This window comes from Jaculus jaculus, chromosome 4 (genome assembly GCF_020740685.1).
Source record: "Jaculus jaculus isolate mJacJac1 chromosome 4, mJacJac1.mat.Y.cur, whole genome shotgun sequence".
Classification (NCBI taxonomy): domain Eukaryota; kingdom Metazoa; phylum Chordata; class Mammalia; order Rodentia; family Dipodidae; genus Jaculus; species Jaculus jaculus.
The window spans coordinates 128,470,384-128,483,274 of NC_059105.1; the positions used below are offsets into that span (position 1 = coordinate 128,470,384).

At 39.9% G+C, this 12,891-nt stretch overlaps 1 pseudogene; it reads left to right on the forward strand.

The window, feature by feature from the left end:
• The first annotated feature begins 11,469 nt into the window (after window positions 1-11,469).
• The window catches only part of LOC101612814, a 28,724-nt pseudogene continuing 27,302 nt past the window's right edge, over window positions 11,470-12,891 (forward strand).

A 12,891-nucleotide genomic window follows, 5' to 3' on the forward strand; every position in this document is an offset into this window, starting at 1 on the left:
CAATTACAATGAATTCTAACATGTAATAACCACTTTTACATGAGTTCAAATTACATTAACCCCATACCCTTTTGTACATATGGAATAATTACTTATAAATCCTTCAATTCATTTAGTAATAGTTTTATTTATTTGTGAGGAGAGAGAAGACAGGAAAAAATATAAAGAGTGGGTGTACCCTGGCTTCTTGCCCTGCAAATGCACTTTAGATGCTTGTGCCGCTTTTTGCAACTAGCTTTTCATGGGGACTGTGGAAGTAGAATCCAGGCCATCAGGCTTTACAAGCAAGAAACTTTAACTTCTAAGCCATTTCTCCAGGCCAAACCCTTTAATTTACATAATACTAAAAGCAAATGGATACATAGTTACTAAATGTCCACTTCCCACACAAGCATATTAGTATAAGGAGAGGAATACTGTATAGCTGGTGCTATCACTAATGTTCCAATTTAAAATAATAAACAAGATAGACAACAGTACAGCATAAGTGAAACATGCACCATTATGCCACATGTGTTGTCATTCCAACATTATGAAATTCAGTAGAATGAGAAGGTTACCCAGGTAGAATGGGTAAAGGAAGGTTGTATTTCAGGATTATGAAAAGAAGCAAATGACAGACAAATGAAGGTGGGGGCAGGGCTTAAAACTCATATAGACCAACTTTTCTTTCTGTAGAAAATTTAAGCTTCTAGTTGTATTAGTTGCAGTCTCATTGCTGTGAACAAATGTTGGATGAGAAGCAACTTAATGCAGGGGAAGGTTTATTCTGCTTAGGTTTCAAGGGGATCTAGTCCTGTAAGGCATAGCAGGGCAGCTTTGTCACCTTGTAGTCAAGAATCAGATGATGAAAATTAAACAAGGCCATACTATATCACTTCAAGGCTTGCATCCATTGACCTACTTCCTCCCCCAAACCTCCATCTCTTAATTTTCCCAAGCCTTTCTAAATAGCATTATAAGCTGAAGGCAAGTGTTAAGATATGGGAAACCTATTGGGGGCATTTCACATTCAAACAACAAACTCTGGCTTCCATAGGCTCATGATCATCTTATAACACAAATTGTATTCAGGTCAACTTCAAAAGTCACCATAGTCTATAATATTCCCAAACACTATTCAAAATCCCAAAGTCTTTCCTGAGACTCAAGGCAACTTGCTGACTTTTGACCCTATAAAATTAACAACCTCTTCCAAAAGGGATAAATTGGGCCATGGCAAGGAAAGCTTAGACCTGAGCAAGACTTAGCCCATCAGAGCAAACCCTAACTCCTGAAGCTCCATGTATGGTATCTGGGCTCCAAAATGCTTGTGTAGCTCCGCCCTCTCCAGCTTTGCTGCTGCTGATATATTCAGCCTTTGTCATGGGCTATGTCTTTTCTGAGGCTATTGTCTTGGTGGGCATTCCTTACCCAAGCTCTCAGAACATGGGCAGCATATAGCTAATATTCTTCTTTGCTAGAATATTATATGAACTATCTTTAGTTCAATTCTGATAGAGTCCTTGTTCCACTATGAAACCCCATGAGCTAAGAATCCACTGTCCTTGTTTCCCTTAGCATTTTGGCCTTCAAACTCCACCAGAATGACCATTTGATACAGCATTGTAAGGTTTCTCCAAAGTTCCAGATTCTTCCACATTCCTTCTACAAATCAGTTCCAAAGGCTTATGAACCACCTAGTTAGGTTTATGGCAACAATGGCCCCACTTCTTGCTACTATTATTTTCTCATTGCTCTGAACATATACATGACCTGAAGCAACTTAAGAAAGAGTTTACTCTGCCTGTGTTCCAAGGGGATACAGTCCTTTAGGGCCAGGAAGGCAAGGCAGGTCAGCTAGTCAAACTGTACTCAGAAAGCATTTAGGGTCTGGCTATAGAGCCTCAAAGCTGGCATTCAGTGATCCACTTCTTCTGGCAAAGTTCTACCCAATAAAGTTCTTACAATATTGGAAACAGTTCCACAAGCTGGAACCAAGTGTTCAAATACATGATCCTTTGGGAGATATTTTGCATTCAAACCACAACAGATAATTTTTTCTCTATCATGTAAATCTATATTTTATCTAATTTCCAAAACTGTACTTCATTCTAGAAATGTGAACAAGTCATATGACACATATACTTTTTTAAAAATTTTTATTTATTTGAGAGCAACAGAGAGAAAAAGAGGCAGAGAAAGAAAGAGGTAGAGAGAGAGAGAGAGAATGGGCACACCAGGGCCTCCAGCCACTGCAAACGAACTCCAGATGTGTGTGCCCCCATGTGCATCTGGCTAACGTGGGTCCTGGGGGAATCGAGCCTCGAACCAGGGTCCTTAGGCTTCACAGGCAAGTGCTTAACTGCTAGCTAGGCCATCTCTCCAGCCCACATCTACATTTTTTATAGGAGCTGGCCAACACTTTTTGTGAAGAAACAAATAAATACGTTAGGCTTTGCAGGCCATGTGTACTCTCAAAGTTACTAGTTCTCCAATTGAAGCTGCCATATGTAACATACACCACAGTAAACATCACTAAACTACAACAAAGATTTATTAACAAGAATAGAAGACAGACTGGATTTGAACTATATCATACTTGAATGGTCTCTATTCTTTGAGAATATTAAATGAAAAATAAGACATGTATATGTATTCAAATTATAACTTAATATTAACTGTGCCATTAGGAAAATATTGCATTTTCCCTCAATTCTTTCTTGGTATCATTGAGCATTATCGTTCCCATAGAAACTAAGGAAATGCTTTCCCAGATCTAAGATTTTTCTTCTCACCATAGCTTTATGAATTAGGGAGGTGCATTAGATGTCATCAGATAACTCAACATGTGATTCCTAGCAAGCATTAAATGGGTGCTACTATAGGAATTAAGCTGATCAGATTTGCAGAAAAGTTAAGTTCTGAACCTAATTTTAATGCCTTACAATAAGACCTATATTATTTGCATGTTTTCAATAACCTCCAGTGGCAATAAATCTTGCTCATTATTTTGGTGCTGCATTCTCCCAACACTTTGAATCCACATTTCCACATAAGCAAGAAACACTCAGAGAAGATTTCATTTCCTTAAGGAACACACAGTTCTGCTTTCCACCATCAAAAATGTTACTAAGGGATGGCTGAATGCTTTGGTGGTTAAGTTGCCTGCCTGCAAAGCCAAAGGACCCAGTTTCAAATCCCCAGGACCCATGGAAGACAGATGCACAAGATGATACATGTGTCTGGAGTCTGCCACACCCATTCTCTCTCTTTCTCAAATAAATTTATATATATATATATATATATATATATATATATATATATATATATATATATGAGAAAGTCTCTTAAAAAATCATGTCTTAGTAATACTTTGGAACTTCAGATATGCTTATATTACACAAAGAAGCAGTACAGCATCCATGTGTGGATCTGAAGATAACTTTTGTTTAGCAACATTGGGGACAATCAAGAAACCTCTTTCCTTGGACACTACCAGTACCAGAAAGAGGTGCTCTTGGTGTCTAGCCATCCAGACATTTCTGTTACATGATTAGGAGCTTTTACCTTGAAATTCAAAGCAAGAAAGACTATTTGAAACTATTTCAATTTAAGTTAACTTGTGGCTAAGTGTGTTTCTAGGCAAACTGATATCCATATAGCCAGGCCATTTTTTTTTTCCTCCAAGAGAATAGGTAGCATTGAGAAGAAGACAAGAGACAATGAAATACAAACTGCCAGTGGAAGAGGAGACTTCCAGGATGGAAGGAAATAAGGTGAATATCCAACCCTTTGAAGTGGAATCTAGGTGACAGGCTAGCCTGGCTAAAAGATGCACAACATAGATGGGGCATTCTACATTCTGTAAAGTGAGAGAAGCACACACTGTAAAGAAGGTTCTTGGGCTGGAGAGATGGATTAGCAGTTAAGCCCTTGCCTGTGAAGCCTAAGGACCCCAGTTCGAGGCTCAATTCCCCAGGACCCACGTTAGCCAGATGCACAAGGGGGCGCAAGCATCTGGAATTCGTCTGCAGTGGTTGGAAGCCCTGGTGCGCCCATTCTCTTTCTTTCTCTGCCTCTTTCTCTGTCTGTTGCTCTCAAATAAATAAATAAAAATAAACCAAAAAAATTTTTAAAAATAAGGTTCTTTTCTCATTGGCAAAAGAGACAAAATAATTACCTAATACTGCACTTCATGCCTTTGGGAAATTAGGGATACATGTCTCCCCTCCTCATCAGCATGTACTTTTTCTTAATCCATGTAGCCAGGCATCAAACAAAACTTTATTAAATAATATTATTCAAAATCAAGCATGAAAATTTTGGCTTTAATATAACGTGAAAAATGTCCTAAAAACTATACAAGCATCTAGAAGTGACTATATACACAGGTGACATAAACCATAACAGATCATAGTCATAGACCTGATATATAAATATAGTGAGGAATGTACATTGACATTTTTTTCTTTACCTTTTTTTTCTGCCAAAGGCAGAGCTGGGTAATATTGTCAGTGCCATGTTCTGTAGGTTTAAAAAAAAAAAGAAGAAGAAGAAGAAGAAAGAGAAAAGACTCTTCTCAATAGGTCAGTGAATCAGAAACAGAGTGCTCACTCATGTGGAAAATCCCCAGTCCTAGCTGAAGGAATCCCTATTGCTATTCAAACCCTTATGATAATCTAATCTACACAGATATTTTTATCTTAATGAATGAAAATGGTTTTAAATGACTATAAACCTATGTCAAATTAGCACCCTGTTAACTTAATACAAATAGCATCTTAAGCCAAATGAAATTAAATGATCCCTAAGAAAGATTATTTTAAGACTTTCCAATCTTTTATCTACTTAAAAGAATTTTTATTTCAAATGTTACATAAATACCATGTAACTTTTCTGATGATCAAACTTCAACCACTGTGACATACCCAAAGCACTACTTTAAATATAGAAATATACTGTTTTATACTTTTTATTGACAATTTTTATGTATGTACATAATGAATTTTGATCATAATCTCCACCCATCACTATCTCTTGTCCCCTCTCCCATATCTCCTATACTGAGCCCATTTCTTCCTCTAACCAGTCCCTCTGCTATTTAAATATCTTTCTTTCTTTTTCTTTTTTCTACCTCCTTTCACCATCCATGACAATATCTTGATAGGTCCAATATTGTGCTAATAAGCACAGCTGCTGTGAGGTCATAAATGCAAAGATTCTCTAATGGCCAGAAGATTGTAGGAAAAAAAATAATCCCTGAGTAGCAAAATACAGAGGAGAAGGCAGTGTATATAATCACAGTCTCCCCAGGTAACAGGGCATTCCAGGCACCTATAGACTTGGCCCAAGAGGGTCAAACTTCAGTGGAGTACTAACAACAAAGATGTCCCAGAGGCAGACAAAAAACAATGTAACGCAGAGAGCTATAGAAGCTAAGGTCTTTTAAAACCATATTTGGTAGAAGTTAACTGTCCTTTAACTTTGAATTAAAAGTAAGTATAAAATATTAAGAGCTAGAATGAGAAATTGTAATTTAGAAAGGAAGAAGCTAAGACTGGAACTGAGGGAGCAGTTTGGCCTCAGGTATCAGATTGCAAAGTCTGGCGGGAGGAGGGCATCAAAGAGCAGGCTCTGCGTTTAGTTCTCCAGTGAGGCTGAGGCTTACTTTTCAGGAACCGTTCTTGAGAAACACTGATCAGGATGGAAGCTGCATTCCCTAATGAAGAACCAGGAAAATGGTACCGAGTCTATGTTAGTACCATAATTGGACCAATATATACAGGCTAAGTACACAGTGGCAAGTTCTCTGTCATTTCCTATTATTTCAAACCTGACTTTGCAGGTATAACCCATGGAACCTGTTTTTTCTAGGCATATAGAGCTTTCCTAAGGGTCACAGATGCACTTCATGATGTGTAAGCATTAGTGCTCACCTGACGGTGGGCTACAGTGGACACCTATAGAAGACCAGGAGGACTTCGTGGTTGGACTGGTTGGTAAGATGCGTTTTCTTTAATTAATAAGTGAAGGGGTTTTGTTTGTTTATAGGCTTTTGTCTGTGTTTTGGGTCTGTTGTTGTTTGATGGGTTAGGTCTTTCTTTTTTCATCTCTGTTTATGTTGGTATTTTGAAGCACATTTACAATAAAGGGGCTTTTATGTAAAGGCATCTTATAGAATATCCTTTTCCAGGAGGAATGACAACTACACGCAAGTTTATCTCTCAAATATGCTGGATTTTTGTGCATCCGTTTCGGTAGACAAACAAACTTGTCAACACATTAAGTATTTCAGATTTGTAAAATTGCTTTCACATTTTTATTTCTCTCTTGAGGTAATTCTCATATATTAAGCTAGCTTCATAAGTTAAATCTTCACATGTGTTACTTTTAATTTCTTTTCATCCTTCAGAAAATGAAAGTATCAAGAGATTCTTGCCTTAGAGTGAAGGGCTTGTTTGAAACTCCAAAGCTCCAAGCAGTGCCCTAAGTAGGTCAAATTTCTAAGCTGCAATTTCAGCAGACAAATTTGTCTGATTCCCCAAGATAATAAAAGAAGATACTTAAGGCAAAAGTTTCAACTTGGCCTTCAAGGTCTTTATGGTCTAGCCCAACCCACACACATCTCAACAACTATGCTATGCAAATATCAGCCAAGGAGATTTATTTCAAAATTTCAAAGTATACTCATATATTTCTCCAATCGAGTATCCTGTTTATCCACCTCCAAGTCCAACACCACAAGGCCTTCCCTAAAAAGTTCCGTTTCCCACATGCTTGTGATTGTCCCCATTCCTCTTCATGTGCTTTCTGTACGGGCATTATAGCACCAGGTCAGGTGTTGTCTTGTGAAAGAACTTAACTATTGTGTGATGTGTTTGATCTTCAGCTGGAGAATAAGTTCTTAGATGCTCAAAATAGTATTGTATTCAGTACAAGCTTTTCTTCTTTTAATCTTTTTTTCTTTTTCAAGAACTCCAGATGCATGCATCACCTTGTGCATCTGGCTTTACATGGTTACTGGAGAATCAAACCTGGGTCCTTTGACTTCTTAGGCAAGTACCTTAATTTCTAGGCCATCTGTCCAGCCCCCTCAGGACAATTTTTGACAATAGTTGCCTTACACATTTTTCTTGAGTATTATGTAACTATTTAGTACATAGAATAGGTCTAGATACTAAACCCTGAGTAGTTGAATCACCTCAGAAACTACATTTTCCTCAATATTATTTCACCTAACAAGAAGTCTGTGTCTCAGCAGAAAGTGAATAAAGTATCCCCTGTGGGTACTCTGCTCTTGTAACTGCCTGGCTTATTCTATGAGGCCACTTTTATCTATGAAAATATGTTGTGCTCCACATGTCTGAAAGTCTCTGTAGTGAAACAATATGGGTGACACCGTCCTAAAGTAGCAGGTTACCAATGCACACATGGGCCAGACCATGTGATGTTTACTTAGATAAAATATCACATCAGAGAGAAACAAGTGCTATTATCCCACATTTTATTCTGCACTTTGGGATTAGAGATCTGGATTTAAAGATCTGAGTTCACGATGATTTGGCTTAGCAGGCATTATAGCCCAATTATGAAACAGGTCAGAATGACCACTGCAACAATGTGCTTTTAAAGAATTAGTTTAGAGGATGTCAGCAAAGCACTCAGCAATATCTGGTGTGACTGTTACTTAATAAGTGGTGGGTATAATTATTATCAATAACATTTTAACCCAATAGCTATATCTTATAAACATGGACTGTGAAGACATAGGCTTATTTATTTATTTATTTATATTAGCATATGAAGGTTTATATGTCATTTTATTGTACTTAATTATATTTTGATTTTTGTTGTCCCTCCCATTCATCCCTTTGTCTTCCCTTCCTTCCCCCATTATAACTTCCTGTACACTCTTTTTTTTTTTTTTTTTTTTTTTTATTTGAGAGTGACAGACACAGAGAGGACAGATAGAGGGAGAGAGAGAATGGGCACGCCAGGGCCTCCAGCCTCTGCAAACGAACTCCAGATGCGTGCGCCCCCTTGTGCATCTGGCTAACGTGGGACCTGGGGAATCAAGCCTCGAACCGGGGTCCTTAGGCTTCACAGGCAAGCGCTTAACTGCTAAGCCATCTCTCCAGCCCATAACTTCCTGTACACTCTTGTATTACATGTTCCCTTTGATCCTCCACCACCTTCCCATCACCTCTTGTTTCTTTAATGGTCTCCTATTTTGATTTTGATTCATAGTCTCACTCTCCTTACTTTTTATAAAAATTTTTTTGTTGTTCATTTTATTTATTTATTTATTTGAAAGTGACAGAGAGAGAGAGAAGAGAGAGAGAGAGAATGGGCGTGCCAGGGCTTCCAGCCACTGCAAATGAACTCCAGACGCATGCGCCCCCTTGTGCATGTGGCTAACATCGGTCCTGGGGAATCGAGCCTCGAACCGGGGTCCTTAGGCTTCACAGGCAAGCGCTTAACTGCTAAGCCACCTCTCCAGCCCACACTCTCCTTAATTTTATACAAACATTAGAAGTTATACTCCATGAATGAGATAAAACTTGTGATTCATTTGAACATTGAGACAGACCTTTTGTGTGTGTGTGTGTGTGTGTGTGTGTGTGTGTGTGTGTGTACATGCATGCATGTGCATAGTATTGTGTTTTGGTGTTTGTGGTATGTGTGGTGTGGTTTGTGTGGTGTACCCATGTGTGTTTTGTGTTTATACACTGCTTCATGTGCTCACCTCCCACAGCACCATGCTGCAAGCTCAACTGCAACTGTAGCAGCACCCAGAGAATAACAGATGTCCCCACCTATCACTACCTTGTCTGTTTTTCCTTGCAATGGAGTCTCTTACTGATCCCAGAGCTCTCAGTTGGTGAACCTCAGCAATTCTGTGGTCTCTACTACCATAGGACTGAGGTTATAAGTACATGTGGTCATACCCAGCTGTTCACATGGGTTCTGTAGATTTGAATTGGGGCAGTCTCCCACCATCTCATATCCTCATGAATGTGCCAGAAATGCACATAATGGCTGCACTATGGCTCCAGCAGTTAGACATTTAAAAGTCCAAAGAGTAGTCTGGATAGTAGCCTGCAGGCTGTTAACAAGTCCATCCTAAAGGGTAACCAGAAATCTTTACCTCAGTTTTTGAAAATTAGACCTATGTTAGTGATGAAAAAGGCATATTCTCCCTCAGAGTAGGCTGTGGAGTAAATATGGCATCCACAAGTGGCTTCAACTTTATCTATAATTTATAGAGATATAGCAACAGCTTTCATTTTCTTCTGTTTGTGTCTTTAAATTCTTTTCCTCACCTGATTTGCTCTTTCCCCCCTCTATCACTGGCCCTAATCAATGCAGCAGGTCAGGTTGAAAGAATGGACAGCCTCAGAGCCACATACATTTAAAACACCTTAATGCAAATATTGATCATAGGAGCATAGCCACATATTGGGCTGCTTTTCTTCTTTTTCATTTTTTTAATGGACATTTTTTGGTGTTTTTTTTTTCCTAGAGCTTTACTGCCCATGATAGAATAAATCACCATAGATCAGCATTCCACCATCTTTCCATTCACAGGAATGTATAAACTCATCCAAGTGGTGGGCCAAATTCAGTTCCACGTTTGTAAGCCTCTAAAGTGGGTACTTCTGAGCTATATTTTTTATTTATTTATTTTCATATTTTGAGGTAGCATCTCACTCTAGTCCTGGAATTCAGTATGTAATCTCAGACTGGCCTCAGACTCACAGAGATCCTCCTACCTCTGCCTCCTAAATACTGGGATTAAAGGTCAGCACCACCACGCCCAGCTAGTTTGCTTCTTTTTCTTTTATTGGGGGGGGATCTTTTTTGAGGTAGGGTCTTACTCTAGTCCAGGCTGACCTGGAACTCACTCTGTAGTCTCAGGGTGCCCTCAAATTCACAGTGATCCTCCTACCTCTACCTCCAAAGTGCTGGGATTTAAGGTGTGAACCACCATAGCCTTATATTTTCTTAATCCCTTAGACCATTTTCCTAACAACCATAGCAGGCTATTCTGGTGCACACAAAGATAAACTATCAGAGGAGGTGTAATGCCTTCTATCACAAGAACATGAGTAATACCCATGCCCACTATGCTAAGACACCTAATTCCTGGGTGTGCAAGACTATCAAAGCATTGTATCAGAAAGCCACTGTCCTAGACAGACTTACAAGGAGAGACCCAGTCTGAACTGAAGCCCAACAGGAGAGATCAAGGGCAGGAAGGAATTCTAAGGGCCACCTTGAAATCCGATACTATAAAGATCTGCTGTTCTATCTGTGCGCATTTTTAGGCTGGACTAGAGGGGGATGGGCAGAGGAAAGAAAAGAGGGAAGGAAAGAAAATCTGTTTGTACAAAGAAAGCTTACTTGGCTTGTTGCCAGAGAAAGAGGCACTACCATGGGAGGAGTTTGACAACAGCACAAAGGAACCTAGAGCTAAAGATTCAAGGAGGAGGAAGCCCAGCTTAAAAGCCCCAGGCCAACACTTGGGGCTTCAAAGCAATGCTGGTTGCTTAAATAAAGGAAGCAGCATTCCTTCACATCACAAAGACTGAAATAAGACCATCACACCCTTGGTCACTATATGAAGTAGCTTTTTTTCTCTTCTCCAGGCCTCTGATAGCCACATCTTTATGCAAAACAGTGCGTGTCATCACAGGGAGGGAGCAGGCGATGTGCACACCAGATGAACAGTGTTCACTGCCAGTTTATCAGCGTAAAAGCTCCAGATAACTGGAGGTGAAGGGGAAAGTGAGTGGTATGCAAAGTGGGAGGGCAGTTAGGTGGAATGAAGCCTTTGACCTTGGAAGAGCTGAGTACTAGAGGAGGGGAGGCAGGGAGAAGGAGGATAGAATGAAGAATTCCTTGCTGAAATACATTCGTGTAAAAATGGGGCTGTCATCTTGAGCTACAAGTTAGAAAGTTATTACTTTTAATATGCCACTACCTTAGGCCTATACTGTTATGTAAAAGAAAAATAACCTTGTGTGACAGTTTAACATTGATCGATGTGCCTGCCAAATGCGAAGAGATAAATAAGCAGGTGATGAATAAACAGCACTTCAAGTAAAGACATTACGCTGCATGCATAAAACGGCGCCAGGCACCTAGGAGCTGTGGGTGGCCGAAGGTTGGCCATTTCATGCCCACTCAGTAAAGCAGACTTAATCGCTTCCAATATTTTCTGTTAAAAAGCACGCTTAATGAGCCAATTTCACAAGCCCAGAGAAACTGATTATTATCTCTGAGTTCCAACAGTGTTGGTTGTTTTCCAAGAGCAGGTTCTTTTTTTCTTGATGGTATAAAAAAAGCCTTAATAAAAAGAGAGAGAGAGAGAGAGAGCAAAAGAAAAAGAGGCATAGATAGGAGAGAGAGCAAGAGAAAAAGAAAGAGGGACCAAGAGAGCCTGAGGGCACAAATACCTGCTGACAAGGGAGAGGCGGCCACTAGATGGCAGTATTACCTCACCGTCGGCGCCTGGACCGAGTTTGGAGCAGGACAGGTAAGTGGGTGAAAAGATGGGAGGGCAGGCGAAGCTCAGAACAGCTGCCTGATGAGTTCACACCCTATCCTCCGCCTGTGTGGGCCCTTTGTCCATTTTTTCCATCCTCCAGCCCCTAGAAGGCCAGACACAAAGAGGGCAGACCCCAAATGGCCTCCCTCCCTCTAACAGCCCGGGGCTCTGGTGATTGTATGTGCTCTCCTTTCACAAAGTGCAGGGGTCCTTTCTCTGGTATGTTATTTATCCTGAAGGGTTTGCAATCTCCTCTCTGTACCTAACATGTCTAAGCAGATGGCTGCCCAGGGGGGGGAAAAATCCCAAAAGAAGGTAGCATTGTAGTTTTTATCACTTATTTTAGATAGGTTCTGTTCTCCTTTCCTCTTCATTTGCACACTTTTCAGTAAAACATGGGCAAGAAAGGACTTCAACACCGAAGGAAAAGACTAGGAGAGGGGAGGAGAGTGACCCCATCGGGTGCCAATTGTCCAGGAAAGTCTTCTCTGTGGCTGAGTCTTCCTCCAGCTACGCAGCAACGTGCTGGAAGCCACAGGAACGTGGAAATATCGTCACCAACCTGTTATCTAACGGAGAAAGAAGACACAGCAACTAGACCTCAGCATACAATTAACACAGAGAATTTTTTTTTTTTTAATGAACTGTTGTTAGGTTCTAAATAGAGATGCACGTTAATTATTTATGAATATTCATAGAAAACTTGAACGATTTCCAAATTTGGCCTTTAGTTTCTCACTAGTTAGCCAAATAATTGATGTGTACTTTTTTGTAAAATAAATTGTTTTATATATGTGCAACAGATCTATTAAATTCCTGATTTTTGAGATTAATTTTGCCTTTTGATGACTCACAAGGGAATAGGAATAGCACAAAAATAATTTTCATCTGTTACCTATTACTGCTGGTCACCTACAAGAGAAGAATGAAATGACACTCAGCAAAGAAGGAAAATTGGGATATTGTAGGAACGTTGAAAAGCAGCTGATAAAAATCCAGGGCTCTGCCTGTGCACAAAGAGTGGGGTGGAAAACGTAGTGTTTGGGTATAGAAATGAAAACACTAAACTAAGACTGACTCTCAGAACTTATTATAAGGAATCGTGTTAATGGAGCTCAGAACAAGCCACTTCAAATATGACCACTTGTCATTTGAGAAAACAGGAGAACCTGGAAGGTCACCATGGTCATCTCTCCCCACCCTACAGCCCAGAACAGGTGAAAGGCCCCCACTAGAGGGGTGCTCTCCCCTGGCAGAAACCAAAAGGAACATTCTAATTTCTAGGGACACAAGGACACAGAGAAGAATGTGAACAGACTTTGCTGGGCTCTGCAAAGTTTATTACCATTAATCCAATG